The following is a 16,247-nucleotide window of genomic DNA, read 5'->3' on the forward strand; positions in this document are numbered from 1 at the left end:
AATTGATTTTTAAAATATATTCTTAGTGCTCCCGGACCACTTTGTTTAAACACAGCAGCACTGTGATAGTAGCATTTAACTTGTGTTGTGGTTTTTCTATTTCATTGTCTGCCTCTTTCTGATTAGACACTAAGGCTCTGTAGGAGTCTTAGTTGTTTTGCATCACTGGATCCCAGTATAGTAATTGGGTGTTAAAGGCACTTAAAAAACGTTTTTACATTTAAAGGGTTAAACTCATTCTTCAGAACCTTTAAAAAAATTTTTTTTATAGCAAGCTAGACAGAGACAGGAAGGGAGAGAGATGAGAAGCATCAACTTGTAGTTGCAACACTTTAGTTGTTCATTGATTGCTTCTCATATGTGCCTTGGTTGGGGGGCTCTAGCTGAGCCAGCGGCCCCTTGCTCAAGCCAGTGACCCTGGGGTCATGTCTTTGATTCCATTCTCAAGCCAGTGACCCCATACTCAAGCTGGCAACCCCAGAATTTTAAATCTGGGTCCACAGCGTCCCAGGTTGATACTCTTAACTACTGTTCCACCATCTGGTCAGGCAGAAACTATCTTATATGTACCTATTACAACAACTGTTTTCTGATTTTCCACTGCTCAAAGCTAGGTGTGTTTCTCAGCTAAATTATAAATGGGGATACAAGGTATCCAGATAGAGAGAAGTAATAGTTCAATTAGGCTGCGTCACTAATACCTTTACTTATCCATCATAATGTATATTACATACACTGTTTTCTTTTTTTTTTTTTAATTAATTTTACTAGGGTGACATCAATAAATCAAGGTACATATGTTCAAAGAAAACATGTCCAGGTTATCTTGTTGATCAATTATGTTGCATACCCATCACCCAGAGTCAGATTGTCCTCCGTCACCTTCTATCTAGTTTTCTTTGTGCCCCTCCCCCCCTCCCCCCCCATAACCACCACACTCTTGTCAATGTCTCTTAGTCTTGTTTTTATGTCCCACCTACGTATGGAATAATGCAGTTCTTGTTTTTTTCTGATTTACTTATTTCACTCCATATAATGTTACCAAGATCCCACCATTTTGTTGTAAATGATCCGATGTCATCATTTCTTATGGCTGAGTAGTATTCCATAGTGTATATGTGCCACATCTTCTTTATCCAGTCTTCTACTGAAGGGCTTTTTGGTTGTTTCCATGTCTTGGCCACTGTGAACAATGCTGCAATGAACATGGGGCTGCATGTGTCTTTACGTATCAATGTTTCTGAGTTTTTGGGGTATATACCCAGCAGAGGGATTGCTGGGTCATAAGGTAGTTCTATTTTCAGTTTTTTGAGGAAACACCATGCTTTCTTCCATAATGGTTGTACTACTTTACATTCCCACCAACAGTGAATAAGGGTTCCTTTTTCTCCACAGCCTCTCCAACATTTGCTATTACCTGTCTTGTTAATAATAGCTAATCTAACAGGTGTGAGGTGGTATCTCATTGCAGTTTTGATTTGCATTTCTCTAATAACTAATGAAGATGAGCATCTTTTCATATATCTGTTGGCCATTTGTATTTCTTCCTGGGAGAAGTGTCTGTTCATGTCCTCTTCCCATTTTTTATTGGATTGTTTGTTGTTGAGTTTTATGAGTTCTTTGTATATTTTGGATATTAGGCCCTTATCTGAGCTGTTGTTTCAAAATATCATTTCCCATTTAGTTGGCTGTTTATTTTGTTGTCAGTTTCTCTTGCTGAGCAAAAACTTCTTAGTCTGATGTAGTCCCATTCATTTATTTTTGCCTTCACTTCCCTTGCCTTTGAAGTCAAATTCATAAAATGCTCTTTAAAACCAAGGTCCAAAAATAATAACATCAAGGTCCATGAGTTTAGAACCTATGTCTTCTACTATGTACTTTATTGTTTCAGATCTTATATTTAGGTCTTTGATCCATTTTGAATTAATTTTAGTACAAGGGGACAAACTGTAGTCGAGTTTCATTCTTTTGCATGTGGCTTTCCAGTTTTCCCAGCACCATTTGTTGAAGAGGCTTTCTTTTCTCCATTGTGTGTTGTTGGCCCCTTTATCAAAAATTATTTGACCATATATATGTGGTTTTATTTCTGGGTTTTCTATTCTCTTCCATTGGTCTGAGTGTCTATTTTTCTACCAGTACCATGCTGTTTTGATTGTCATGGCTCTATAATATAGTTTGAAGTCAGGTATTGTAATGCCCCCAGCTTCATTCTTTTTCTTTAGAATTGCTTTGGCTATTCGGAGATTTTTATAGTTCCATATAAATCTGATGATTTTTTGTTCCATTTCTTTAAAAAATGTCATTGGAATTTTTTTTTTTTTTTTCTGAAGCTGGAAACGGGGAGAGACAGTCAGACAGACTCCCGCATGCGCCTGACCGGGATCCACCCGGCACGCCCACCAGGGGCGACGCTCTGCCCCTCCGGGGCGTTGCTCTGCCGCGACCAGAGCCACTCTAGCGCTTGGGGCAGAGGCCAAGGAGCCATCCCCAGCGCCCGGGCCATCTTTGCTCCAATGGAGCCTTGGCTGCGGGAGGGGAAGATAGAGACAGAGAGGAAGGAGGGGGTGGGGGTGGAGAAGCAAATGGGCGCTTCTCCTGTGTGCCCTGGCTGGGAATCGAACCCGGGTCCCCTGCACGCCAAGCCGACGCTCTACCGCTGAGCCAACCGGCCAGGGCCTCATTGGAATTTTGATGGGAATTGCATTAAATTTGTATATTGCTTTGGGTAATATGGCCATCTTGATTATATTTATTCTTCCTATCCAAGAACAAGGAATATTCTTCCATCTCATTGTATCTTTTTCGATTTCCCTTAACAATGCTTTGTAGTTTTCATTATATAGGTCCTTTACATTCTTTGTTATGTTTATTCCTAGGTTTTTTTTTTTTTTTATTGCAATCGTGAAGGGGATTATTTGTTTGAGTTCGTTCTCAAATGTTTCATTGTTGGCATATAGAAAGGCTATGGACTTTTGTATGTTAATTTTGTATCCTGCGACCTTACTGTATTGGCTTATTGTTTCTAGTAGTCTTTATGTAGATTCTTTGGGGTTTTCGATGTATAGGATCATATCATCTGCAAAAAGTGATACCTTTACTTCTTCTTTTCCGATATGGATGCCTTTTATTTCTTTGTCTTGTCTGATTGCTCTGGCTAGAACCTCTAGCACCACATTAAATAAGAGTGGAGAGAGTGGACAACCCTGTCTTGTTACTGATTTAAGAGGGAAAGCCTTCAGTTTTGTGCCATTTAATATGATGTTAGCTGATGGTTTATCATATATGGCCTTTATCATGTTGAGATATTTTTCCTTCTATACCCATTTTGTTGAGAGTCTTAAACATAAAATTGTGTTGTATTTTATCGAATGCCTTTTCTGCATCTATTGATAAGATCATGTGGTTTTTGTTCTTTGTTTTGTTGATATGGTGTATTACGTTAACCGTTTTACGTATGTTGAACCATCCTTGAGATTCTGGGATGAATCCCACTTGATCATGATGTATTATTTTTTTAATATGTTGTTGTATTCGATTTGCTAGTATTTTGTTTAGTATTTTAGCATCTGTATTCATTAGAGATATTGGTCTGTAGTTTTCTTTTTTTGTGCTGTCCTTGCCCAGTTTCGGTATGAGGGTTATGTTGGCCTCATAAAATGTGTTTGGAAGTATTGCTTCTTCTTCAATTTTTTGGAAGACTTTCAGTAGAATAGGAACCAAGTCTTCTTTGAATGTTTGGTAGAATTCACTAGTATAACCGTCTGGGCCTTTTATTTTTGGGGAGTTTTTTAATAGTTTTTTCTATTTCTTCCCTACTAATTGGTCTGTTTAGGCTTTCTGCTTCTTCTTGACTCAGTCTAGGAAGGTTGTATTGTTCTAGGAATTTATCCATTTCTTCTAGATTGTTGAACTTAGTGGCATAAAGTTTTTTACAGTATTCTACAATAATTCTTTGTATATCTATGGTGTCCATGGTGATTTCTCTTCTTTCATTTTGGATTTTGTTTATATGAGTTCTTTCTCTTTTTTCCTTGGTAAGTCTTGCCAAGGGTTTGTCAATTTTGTTGATCTTTTCAAAGAACCAGCTCCTTGTTCTATTAATTTTTTCTATAGTTTTTCTGTTCTCTATTTCATTTATTTCTGCTCTGATTTTTATTATCTCCTTTCTTTGGCTGGTTTTGGGTTGTCTTTGTTCTTCTTTTTCTAGTGCCTTAAGGTGTGAAGTTAAGTGGTTCACTGGGGCTCTCTCTTGTTTGTTCATATAGGCCTGAAGTGATATGAACTTCCCTCTTATCACTGCTTTTGCTGAATCCCATAGATTCTGATATGTCATATTGTCATTTTCATTTGTCTGTATATATCTTTTGATCTCTGCGCTTATTTCTTCTTTGACTCATTCATTTTTTAAAAGTATGTTGTTTAGTTTCCACATTTTTGTGGGGATTTTTTCCTCTTTTTTGCAGTTGAATTCTAGTTTCAAGGCTTTATGATCAGAAAATATGCTTGGTACAACTTTGATTTTTCTGAATTTGCTGATGTTGTTTTTGTGGCCCAGCATATGGTCAGTTCTTGAGAATGATCCATATACACTGGAGAAAAATGTATACTCTGTCACTTTGGGATGAAATGTCCTGTAGATGTCTATCATATCCAGGTGCTCTAGTGTTTTGTTTAAGGCCAGTATGTCTTTATTGATTCTCTGTTTGGATGACCAATCTAGAGCTGTCAGCGGTGTATTGAGGTCTCCAAGTATGATTGTATTTTTGTCAGTTTTTGTTTTAAGGTCAATAAGTAGCTGTCTTATATATTTTGGTGCTCCTTGGTTTGGTGCATATATATTAAGAATTGTTATGTCTTCTTGATTCAGCGTCCCCTTAATCATTATGAAATGACCATTTTTGTCTCTGAGTACTTTTGCTGTCTTGTAGTCAGTATTATCAGATATGAGTATTGCTACACCTGCTTTTTTTTGGATGTCATTTGCTTGGAGTATTGTTTTTCAGCCTTTCACTTTGAATTTGTTTTTATCCTTGTTTAGATGAGTTTCTTGTAAGCAGCATACACTTGGATTTTCTTTTTTAATCCATTCTGCTACTCTGTGCCTTTTTATTGGTGAGTTTAATCCGTTTACATTTAGTGTAATTATTGACACTTGTGGGTCCCTTATTGCAATTTTATACATTGCTTTCTGTTAGTTTTGTGTCTTGTTTGATTCTTCTCTTTTGTTTTTCTATCCTTTGTTTTTGTTTGGTTGTATATTTCATACATCTTTCCTCTGTTGCTATCTTTTTTAAATCAAGTGCTTCTGTGGTGGTTTTTTCAAGGGTGGTTACCATTAAATAATGAAAAGGGTTCCTACCCTGTTCATTGTAGTGCACTATCTTGTGAGTACTTTTGCACTCCATTGTCCTTTGCTACTGTTAATCTCCATCTTCTCCCCCCCCCCTCCTTTTTTTTGGTTGTCACAGTTTAAATTTGGTTTTATTGTGTTCTTGGTGGAGCTTTTACTTGTGGTTTTGTTTTGTTTTGTTCTTTGTATCTGGTTGGAAAACCCCTTTAGTAATTCCTTGAGTGGGGTTTTTCTGATGATAAATTCCCTCATCTTTACTGTATCTGTGAATGTTTTTATTTCTCCCTCATATTTGAAGGATAGCTTTGATGGGTACAGTATTCTTGGCTGAAAGTTCCTCTCTTTCAGGACTTTAAATATTGGGGTCCACTCTCTTCTAGCTTGTAGAGTTTCTGTTGAGAAATCTGCTGATAATCTAATGGGCCTTCCTTTATATGTTGTATTCTTCTTTTCCCTGGCTGCCTTGAGAATTTTTTCTTTGTCGTTGGTTTGTGCCAATTTCATTATGATGTGGCTTGGAGTAGGTTTGTTGGGGTTAAGAAAACTCGGAGTTCTGTTTGCTTCTTGAATTTGAGGCTTTAGTTCTTTCCACAGGCTTGGGAAGTTCTCATCTATTATTTGTTTGAATATGTTCTCCATTCCATTTTCTCTCTCTCCTCCCTCTGATATACCTATTATTCTTATGTTATTCTTTTTGGAGTCAGACAATTCCTGTAGGGCTTTCACATTTTTTAAAATTTTTGAATCTCTTTCTTCTTCTCTCTGTTGTGCCTCAAGTTGCTTGTCTTCTATTTCACTAATCCTACCTTCTATCTGGCCTGTTCTATTAGCTAAGCTTGTTACTTTGTTTTTCAGCTCGTGAATTGAGTTTTTCATCTCTGTTTGATTTGTTTTTATAGTTCCAGTTTCCTTAGTAATATATTATTTGTGTTGGTTGAGTTGTTTTCTGAGCTCCCTAAATTGCCTTTCTGTGTTTTCTTGTATATCTCTGAGTATTTTTAGAATTTCTATTTTAAATTCTCTGTCATTTAGCTCCAAGGTTTCCAACATATTATATTTTTTCTTCATAGATTTTTCCTCATCTATCTGTGCTACCTCTCTGTCTTTTGTATCCATGATACTCGATTTCATGGATACGGTTTTGTTGATAGTACTAATAAGAATTAATAAAGAATAAAAGTTAAAATATATATATATATTATTCCCTCCCCCTTTTTTTTCTCTTCTCTCCTCTCCCCTCCTTCTTGAGAAAATCTTGTGATGAACTGTGAATTATATTTTGCTAAATAGATAAAAAATTACCTATATTGGAGGGCCTGAGTAGGGGAGAAGTGATAAAGGGGCAAAAACAGGGGGTATGGACCCACAAAATGCAAAAAAGGAAAAAATTTGGGTCAGGAATAAAATGATTTGCTTTTAGGTGATGGTTGACTAAGAGATATAATGAGGGGACTAAGAGAGAAACAGGAAAAAGGGAAACAAAAATTAAAAAATTACTATTGTATTTAGTGGAGCAAAAACTAGATATAATGGAGAGCCAGGGTTGGGAGCACTGCTAGTGAGTTTAAAAAGCGAAGTAAAAAACCCCCAAAGCACCACAAAGAAAAATTTGAGTCCCAAATAAAAATAATTTGTTCATGATTGAGGATTGAATGAGACGAAAAGTAAAGGAGAAAAGAAGAAACTAATAAAGAGGGAGAAAAAAAGAAAGAGGAAAACACAAAAAGAAGAAAAAAGAACAAAAGGAGAGAGAGGGAGAGAGTTAAGGGTTTTGGAGTGCAACCCTCATAGAGAGAAAGGAAAAAGAAAGAAAAGATAATGGGAGATGAAACACTTATGGGTAGTGTAGTTCAAGGAGATGAGAGAGTAACATGAGCAGAGAATTAAACGACCAAATTGGAAGAGGAAGAAAATAATCAAGAAAAGAAGATAAGAGAAAACAAACGAACAAATATAATAAAATGGGATAGGTTATAAAGTCTGTGGATTATTCTTGATTTTTGAGAGGTTATCTTCTTGCTTTTTTTTTTTTTTCTCTCCCTCTTCTTGGTCGGTGACTGTACCCCGGGTTTTGCCCCTGTGGCACGCTTAGGTAGAGGTTTGCAGTTGATAAGTCTCTATGGCGATGTCATATATTAGGCTTCAGTCTCGTTGGCAGTCGAGGCTCATTAGCATTTGCAGGCTCCTACAATGAGAGAGTCCGTTTTCCCGGAGCCTCTCTCCTAGTCTTTCCTTCCTGAATTAGCAGCCTGATGATCCAGCTATGGGGTTGCTGCTGCCTCTGCCTGGAGAGTAAGAGGCTCAAAGAGCTGGCAAATCCCCACTTTATTCCCACTCAGCACAGGGCTCTGGGTAAGGCTCAATCAGTCAGGGTTGCTAGCATAATCAGGTGGGGGTGGGAGCCAATTGTTTTCAAGGTGCCTTTCTATGTGCCTCTAGGCGTGTCCCTAATGCCTCAGCACTCTGTGGGACCACTTTCCACAGGCTTTTGGCACTTTGTAACCTGTTTTGGCAAGGTAGAAGATGCCCTAGTTGCTGTTTGCAAAGCAAGAGGACTTACAAGCTGCCAAATCCCTCTTTTTTAACATATAGCCCTGAGTATGCAAGCTCTGCCAATCAGAGGTTGCCCCCACCCCTATGTGCATAGCATAACAAGAGGTACCAAAAAATATCTCCCCTCTTGTCATAGATCACTGACCTGAGAGAGATCTTGTTAGTTAGGGTCGCATAAGTCAGTTGGGAGGCGAGCAGACTGTGGGTTAAGCTAATCCTTCATGGGTCTGTTAGCTTGTATGGCTGGGTGAGGCGCCCCACCCGCCCGGAGAAGTTCGAGCATAGGGAATCTCGCTTTCGCGCGCAGCTCTTCAGGGCACAGGGGCGACCCCAAGACTCCGGTTTTAGCCCACACAAAGGCCTCTGATTCTGCTCCTCTGTCCAGGAACATGGGCACCCACTCCCGGGAGAATCTCTGGCCCACTATCTGCGCTCGCTGACGAGGATATCAGGCCGGCTATCTCTTTCCCTGGGTGAGGCGGAGCTCTGCTCACATGGAGAAGTTCGAGCGTAGGGAATTTCGCTCCTGCTCACGCCCCACGCGCGGCTTTTCAGGGCGCAGGGGTGATCCCAAGACTCTGGTTTTGGCCCACACAAAGGCCTCTGACTCTGCCCCTCTGTCCAGTAACACGGGCGCCCACTCCCGGGCCTCTAGGAGGAATCTCTCGCCCACTACCTGCGCGCGCCGACCAGGAGATTGGGGCCAATGGCTGCCCCACTTGCCTTTCTTTGTCTGGATTTGGCGCGAGCGTTAGCTTGTGTTGACTAGGTTGCCACAAGCACAGTTTTTCCTCGGCTTGGATGTCCGTGCCATAGCCTGGTTTGAACGTTTGTGCCGCAGCCTGGTTCTATTCACACCCTATGCCCACCTTAGTTCTGATACTCTCAGTTCCCAGTGAAAGCAGCCCTTATTTAGGTTAGTGAGGAAGGCGGAGTGTTTCTTCCTCCGTCTTATTTCCTTCGGGGTTGATTATATATTTAGTCAATTTTTCGCTCGATCATACCTTCGAGTTTAGTGTGGAACTTCTGGAGGCTCTAAGGATCGATTTTTCTGTTTCTGGTTGAAGATCTTGTTGAATTTTTGGGGAGATTTATCCGTATTGCTCCTTATGGCACCATTTCTCTGACGTCACTCTACATATACTGTTTTCATATTTAACCCTTTGAGTAGTTTTTTTCATGCTTGCTGACTTCTGGGACTGAATTTTTTTTTTTCAAAATATGAACTTAGTTCCAGTTACAGTTTTATTAACTTAAAATCTTGTTTATTTGATAACCAATTTATGGAAACAAGAACATACATTTGCCTTTTTAAAATGTTGCCGTACACATTTTAAAAATAAATTGATCATATTCTGGATGGTCAGGAGGCACAAGGATGTACATGAACATTTGTACTACTCAAAGGATTAAGGATATTCACTGCACTATTATTTAAATAAAATGTATATATTTTAATTTATTGATTGTTTTTAGAGAGAGGAAGGGAGAGAGACAGAAACAGAAACATCAGTCTGTTCCTGCATGTTCCCTGATCAGGATTCAAACTCATAACCTTTTTTGTTTTGGGATGATGTTCTCACTAATCCAGCTATCTGTCCAGGGCTGCTGTGCTATTCTTTATTGTAGTATAAAATGGGAAACAACTTACCTGTCCAACAACAGGGAGATGGTTAAATTCTGATTCATTTTAACACTAGAATCAATGTGATCATTAAATTAATATTTTAAAAGAATTTTTGAAGACATAGGAAAATGTTTCTGAAAAAAGAAGATACAAAAGATTATCTATTTAGATTCCTGGTTTTAAGAAAGGTAAAATTATTTATTACATACATGGAAAAAAGACAAATTAGATTATAGATGTTAGGAGTGCTTATCTTTTTGTGTGTGTGTAATAGGGGGATATCAGAGATTTTATTCTTTCATTTACTTCTACTTTTTTTTTACTTTCCAGAAAACATTGTGTTGCTATAAATAGTAAGAAAAAAGTTATCAGAAATGTAATTGACAGGAGACTGAAACATGACAACTAAATGCAATGAGGAATCCTGGAACAGAAAAAAGGACATTAATGTAGAAATTGGGGAAATCAGATTAAAGTCTGAGGTTTTCTAGCAATGTTAATTTTCTAGTTTCACTGATTGTATCATGGTTTCATAAGGTATTAACAGTAGGGAAAGCTGAGTAAAGATGATATGCAACTCTTATGTACTAAAAAGATATTTTAAAAATGTAAAAATAATACAATTGCATGTTATTGGAATTATACACGCCTTAAAGGTAGAGATTTGGTCTTAACTCATCATGGCATACCTTGGGCTATAGGAGGCATACAATAGATGCTTATTAACTATTTACTAGGTGAATACTTGAGATAAAATTATGTATATATTTTCTGTTACTGTCATCCTAATTATTTTGACTCGGGCTTCAACCTCTTAGGTGATATTTATTTATTTATTTATTTATTTATTTATTTGTATTTGTATTAAAAAAAATTTTAATTTTGAAATCAAATTTAATGGAGTGGCATTGATCAATAGGAGTACATAGGTTTCAGGTGAAGATCTCCATGGCGTTTGAAATGTTGATTGCATTGTGTGCCCATCACCCAAAGTCAAATCATTTTCTATCACTGTATATTTGTCTTTTTTTGCTCCTCTCCCCCAGGTAACTATTTCACTTTTATCTATGTCCATGAGTCTGAGCTTTATATCCCACCTATGTGGGATATATATTTGTCCCTCTTTACACCCCTTCTCCCTGTCCCCCTCTCCTTGGTAACCACTTAACTTTTATCAATGCCATGAGTCTCAGTTTTATATCTCACCTATGTGTGAAATCATTTAGTTCTTAGCTCTTCCTTTCTTCCTTTCTTTTTTTCTATTCAGTGAGAGGAGGGTAGGCAGAGAGACAGACTCCCACATGCGGCCAGACCAGGATCCATCTGGCAAGCCCACCAGGGGGCGATGCTCTGCCCATTGGGGTGTTGCTCCTTTGCTCTGCAACCGAGCTCTTCTTAGTGCCTGAGGCGGAGGCCATGGAGCCATCCTCAACTGACCAGAGCCCTTAGCTTTTTCTGGTTGACTTATTTCACTTAGTGTAATGTTCTCAAGGTCCATCCATGCTGTTGTAAATGGTAATATATCATCGTTTCTTATGGCTGAGTAGTTTTCCATTGTATATATGTACCATATCTTTATCCAGTCCTCTAATGACAGACACTTTGGTTGTTTCCATGTTTTTAATTTATTGATTTTTAGAGAGAGAGGAAGACAGAGAGACAGATATATATAATATATATAATATATATATATATATATAGAGAGAGAGAGAGAGAGAGAGAAACATTGACTTGTTTCACTTATTCATGCCATCATTGGCATGTGCCCTGAGTGAGGATTGAAATACAGCCTCAGCATGTCAGGACAATACTCTACCTGGCCAGCTGAGCTACCCACCAGGGCTTCTTCAATTGATAGTAAATCCTAATGTATAATCATTGATTCACTCAATAAATTTTTGTTGAGTATTTATCAGGTAATATATAATATGCTAAGCCGTAAAAGCTCTCAAATACAGTCCCCTGGCACTTAATGAGGTACTGAGAAGATGTGTACAGATGTTTACAACAAAGGATGACTGTGGTAAGTACTACAAGAGAAGTAACCCAAAAAGATCTTATGGAGGTGGAGAGAAGACAGAGCATATTCATTTGGGAAATTAAAAAATGCTTATTGAAGGAATGCTTATTTGAATAGGAGGTAAAGTTTTGTTTGTTTGTTTGTTTGTTTGTTTTTACAGAGGCAGAGATAGACAGGGACAGACAGACAGGAACGGAGAGAGATGAGAAGTATCAATCATCAGTTTCTCGTTGCGCGTTGCAACTTCTTAGTTGTTCATTGATTGCTTTCTCACATGTGCCTTGACCGCGGGCCTTCAGCAGACCGAGTAACCCCCTGCTGGAGCCAGCGACCTTGGGTCTAAGCTGGTGAGCTCTTTGCTCAAGCCAGATGACCCGCGCTCAAGCTGGCGACCTCGGGGTCTCGAACCTGGGTCCTTCCACATCCCAGTCCAACGCTCTATCCACTGCGCCACCACCTGGTCAGGCTAGGAGGTAAAGTTTTGAATTTATGGTGGTAAAATTCTACCGTATTTCAGGAAGAAAAATGAATACCTTTTTATTTAAAATGTAGCCTTTGGTCAAGATATTTGGAAGGAGAAGAGCTTTTTATTGACTTGAGTCATACAGAGAGAACAAGTCCTTCACTTTCTGCTTGTTTGTTTGTTTGTTTTCCTCTTGAGAGAGAGAGAGACAGACAGACAGACAGACAGGAAGAGAGATGAGAAGCATCAGCTTGTAGTTGAGTTACTTGAGTTGTTCATTGATTGCTTTTTATACGTGCCTTGACCAGGGGGCTCAAGCCAAGCTAGTGACCCCATGCTCAAGCCAGCCACCTTGGACTTCTAGCCAGTGATCTTTGGGCTCAACCCAGCAACCTTTGGGATCAAGCCAGCAACCTTTGGGATCATGTTGATGATCCTGTGCTCAAGCCAGTGACCCTGCACTCAAGCTGGTGAGCCTGTGCTCAAGCCAGATGAGCCCATGTTTAAGCCGGCAACCTTGGGGTTTTGAACCACTCCACCACTGCTCAGGCATTTTCTGCTTGTTTCTGATGGTAGGGATAGAAGAAAAAGACGTGGAAAGGAGAGGTGGAAGAAACCAAAGGGAGTGGAACAGCCTTTTCCCCAGGACTCTATTATATCCTTGATGTATGTTTTAGAAGCATGAAGAGTGTGGACTGTAGATTTTTAGATATGAATCCATACTGTGTAGTGTAGTGGTTATTATAACTATGAGTGGTGGGATATTTTGCAATGTTTATTGTTTTTATAGATGTGTGAAACACTTAGTATTATGGTACATTGCTTACTCATTCCACATGTATTTATTGAGTGGTTTACAAAGGAAGATAATTTCATTCAAATCCCATTGCGGGCTCCCTGGGGGAGAAGAGTCTACAGAAGATCAGGTTGCATTTCAGAGAATTTAAGTAACTAAGTAAATAGTTTAGCACTACACAGGTACTACTATGTGGTAATTTCTAGAACCCGTGCTTTCATCCTCTAACTTAAGTACTCTTCCCATATGCTGAAGGTAAATGTTTTTGAGAGCTAAGTGAAATACTAAAGTTGCCATTCCTGACCTTATTGAACCCAGTTAGAAGGTTACACCAAGGAAAAATAATTCCTTTCCAACAGGGAGGTAGGTTATTCCTTTCATACCTTTGAAACACTAGACTTTTTACTTCCATTCTTTTAAGAAAGTAACAGTCTGCTGATCTTTACCCTTTTCTTAGAATAACCATTAGAAAATTTCAGTTTTGAATCACAGATACTGTGATTCAGTATTTGATATTTGCTAGGCTCCATACAAGAGGTCTTCATTGCTTTTACTTGTGTGATGGGAATGGAACACAGATAACTAAAAAAATGTTTTTGTTACACAAGTAATAAAAGTTGTAGACAATTCTATTTTTTTTTTTTTGGTATTTTTCTGAAGCTGGAAACGGGGAGAGACAGATAGACTCCTGCATGCGCCCGACGGGGATCCACCCGGCACGCCCACCAGGGGCGACGCTCTGCCCACCAGGGGGCGATGCTCTGCCCCTCCGGGGCGTTGCTCTGCCGTGACCAGAGCCGCTCTAGCGCCTGGGGCAGAGACCAAGGAGCCATCCCCAGCGCCCGGGCCATCTCTGCTCCAATGGAGCCTCCGCTGCGGAAGGGGAAGAGAGAGACAGAGAGGAAGGAGGGGGGTGGGTGGAGAAGCAAATGGGCGCCTCTCCTATGTGCCCTGGCCAGGAATCGAACCTGGGTCCCCCGCACGCCAGGCCGACGCTCTACCGCTGAGCCAACCAGCCAGGGCGACAATTCTATTTTTATTTTGAGAGAGATGGGAAGGGATAGGGAGGAGAGAGAAGCACAACTCATAATTGCTTTCACTTTAGTTGTACAGTAATGCCTCAGTTTTCGTTGACTTCGGTTATCGTCAGTTTTGGGTTTTGTCGATTTTTCTGCAAAAAATTTGTCTCGATTTTCATCTGTTGCCTCGGATTTCATCGGCATGACCACGTGACTTCGCTGCTAATTTTGTGAAAACAAAGGGCGACCCACGGGTTTTCCTGCTCAGTGTGGCGTTGTTTCTCCTTTTGTGAGCATCACCCCGTGCATCTAGCCAAACAACTGCATTGCTTTCCAGTGTTTTTGTGCCTTGTTTATTGATTGAGAGTGCTAATACTACAATTATTATATGTAAGTGATTAATGCGTATACAGTATTCGGTGTAATGTGTTTATTTTGCGTTTTTCAGTTTCAAAATGTACGTAAGGCATTTAAGATAAAATCACATGTGCTCAAATCTCATTGTCTCTGTTAAGTGTTTCTCTTGCTAATAAGTTAACCCTTTCCTTTTAGCTCCATCATGGGACCAAAGAAAGTTTCCATTTATTCTTTACATTAGTCTTTTATATTCATTTAATATCAATTTCTTACTGTTTTTAGTATTAAACACTACATTTATTCTCTATAAAATATATTTTTGGTATGTATTTTGGAGTGTCTAGAATGAATTAATTGGATTTACATTGATTCATACGAAAATAATTGCCTCAGTTTTTGTCGGTTTTGAATTTTGCTGATTGTTTTTGGATGGATTATCTATAAAAACCGAGGTATCACTGTACATTGATTGCTTCTCATATGTGCCTTGACCAAGGATCGGACCTTGGGCTCAAGCCGAGCCAGTGGCCCCTTGCTCAAGCCAGCAACCTTAGGCTTTTCACATTGGGCTCAAGCTGTTAAGCTTTGGGGTTGTGTGGACAATTCCCCTGCTCAAGTCATCAACCTCTCTCTGAGGAGCCCATGCTCAGAACCAATGATCTCAGGGTTTCAACTAGTGATGTCAGCATTCCAAGTCATCACTTTATCCACTGCATCACCACCAGTCAAGCTGTTGTAGACAATTTTAGAAAATACACATTGCCCTCAATTATTCTACTATGCTGAGATAATCACTGTTAACATTTTGGTAATGACTATTTATATGTATTATACATGTGCTTTGAATATATATTGTGTATATATACAAAATATATGTATAATGTGTATTATATATGTGTGTATATAATATGATGTATGTATAATCTATATAAATTTTTTCCACAAATATGAGCAATACAATATGAATTGCATCAAGATCTGCTTTATCCACTCAATATATATTATAAACGTTTTTTTAATGTTAATAAGAAGACTTCATTTTTAATGGCTGCAATGTATATATTTCATTATATGGATATATACTAATTTCTCATACTGATTCTAGCTTATTTCCAATATATTATTATTGACAGCATTGTAATGAGTATGTTTATACATCTGTATTTGCACATACCCATAGTTAATTAGCTAACTTTCTATAAGAAGAATTTCTGGATCACAGGATATATATGTGTTTTTTGATGCTCTAAAAATATACTTTGTCAAGCTAAAGGTAAAGTTTAGATATAGTAAATGGAAACTTTTCTCACAAAGTGTCCATACTACTTTCCAGCTTGAAAACTTTTCACTAAAGTACTTTTTCAGTCTTGCTGTGGTTGGATAGCTCAGTTGGTTAGAGCATTGTCCCGATATGCAAAGGTTGTAGGTTCAGTTCCGGATCAGGGCACATACAGAAACAGATCAATGTTTCTGTCTCTCTCTCTCTCTTTTCCTCTCTCTCTCTCTTTTCCTCTCTCTCTCTGAAAAATCAATAAATAAAAAATTTTAAGTCTCTTAAAAAAGAAAAATTTACTCTTCACTCTCAATAAAATTAGTGGTTAATCATTGATTAATACTACTGAGAATCAACATGTGTGTTTTTTCTTTTAATGAAGACTTTCATTAAAGACAGGTCTCTATTTTAAGCCTGTCAGTCTAGAAGCTCTGGTACGCTTCTAGGGAGGTTTTTCAGAGCTTCCCAGGTAGTTCTGACAAGGAGAAAGGTGCTGGAACCACTCTTGCACCAGTGTTTCCTTGTTTTTCCAATAGGGTAAACTTGATAACCTTTGTGCGGGTAAGCAAGCCACATTAGTCTGCCACCAGAACAAAATTTCTTTGATGACCTCTTGCTTTAACTGAGAAATTCCTATAGAATTTATATTCTATTCCATAAAATATTATTTAATTTTTAAAAGAATTTTGGGTTTTTTTATGTTTGTTTTTTCATTTTTATGTATTATTTTAAGAAAGAGATAAAGAAACAGGAACATCAGTCTGTTCCTATATGTGCACTGACCAGGGA

General features: G+C 38.5%; 1 protein-coding gene and 1 pseudogene across 2 annotated transcripts in view; one reads left to right on the forward strand and one right to left on the reverse strand.

Moving 5' to 3' along the window:
• The window catches only part of LOC136388401 (small ribosomal subunit protein eS8 pseudogene), a 28,077-nt pseudogene extending 14,045 nt beyond the window's left edge, over positions 1–14,032 (reverse strand).
• Positions 1–16,247, forward strand: part of TNRC6B (trinucleotide repeat containing adaptor 6B) — a 286,705-nt gene that overhangs the window by 31,806 nt on the left and 238,652 nt on the right. The gene's annotated exons all lie outside the window — the stretch shown is intronic.

Source organism: Saccopteryx leptura, chromosome 1, assembly GCF_036850995.1.
Source record: "Saccopteryx leptura isolate mSacLep1 chromosome 1, mSacLep1_pri_phased_curated, whole genome shotgun sequence".
Classification (NCBI taxonomy): Eukaryota; Metazoa; Chordata; class Mammalia; order Chiroptera; family Emballonuridae; genus Saccopteryx; species Saccopteryx leptura.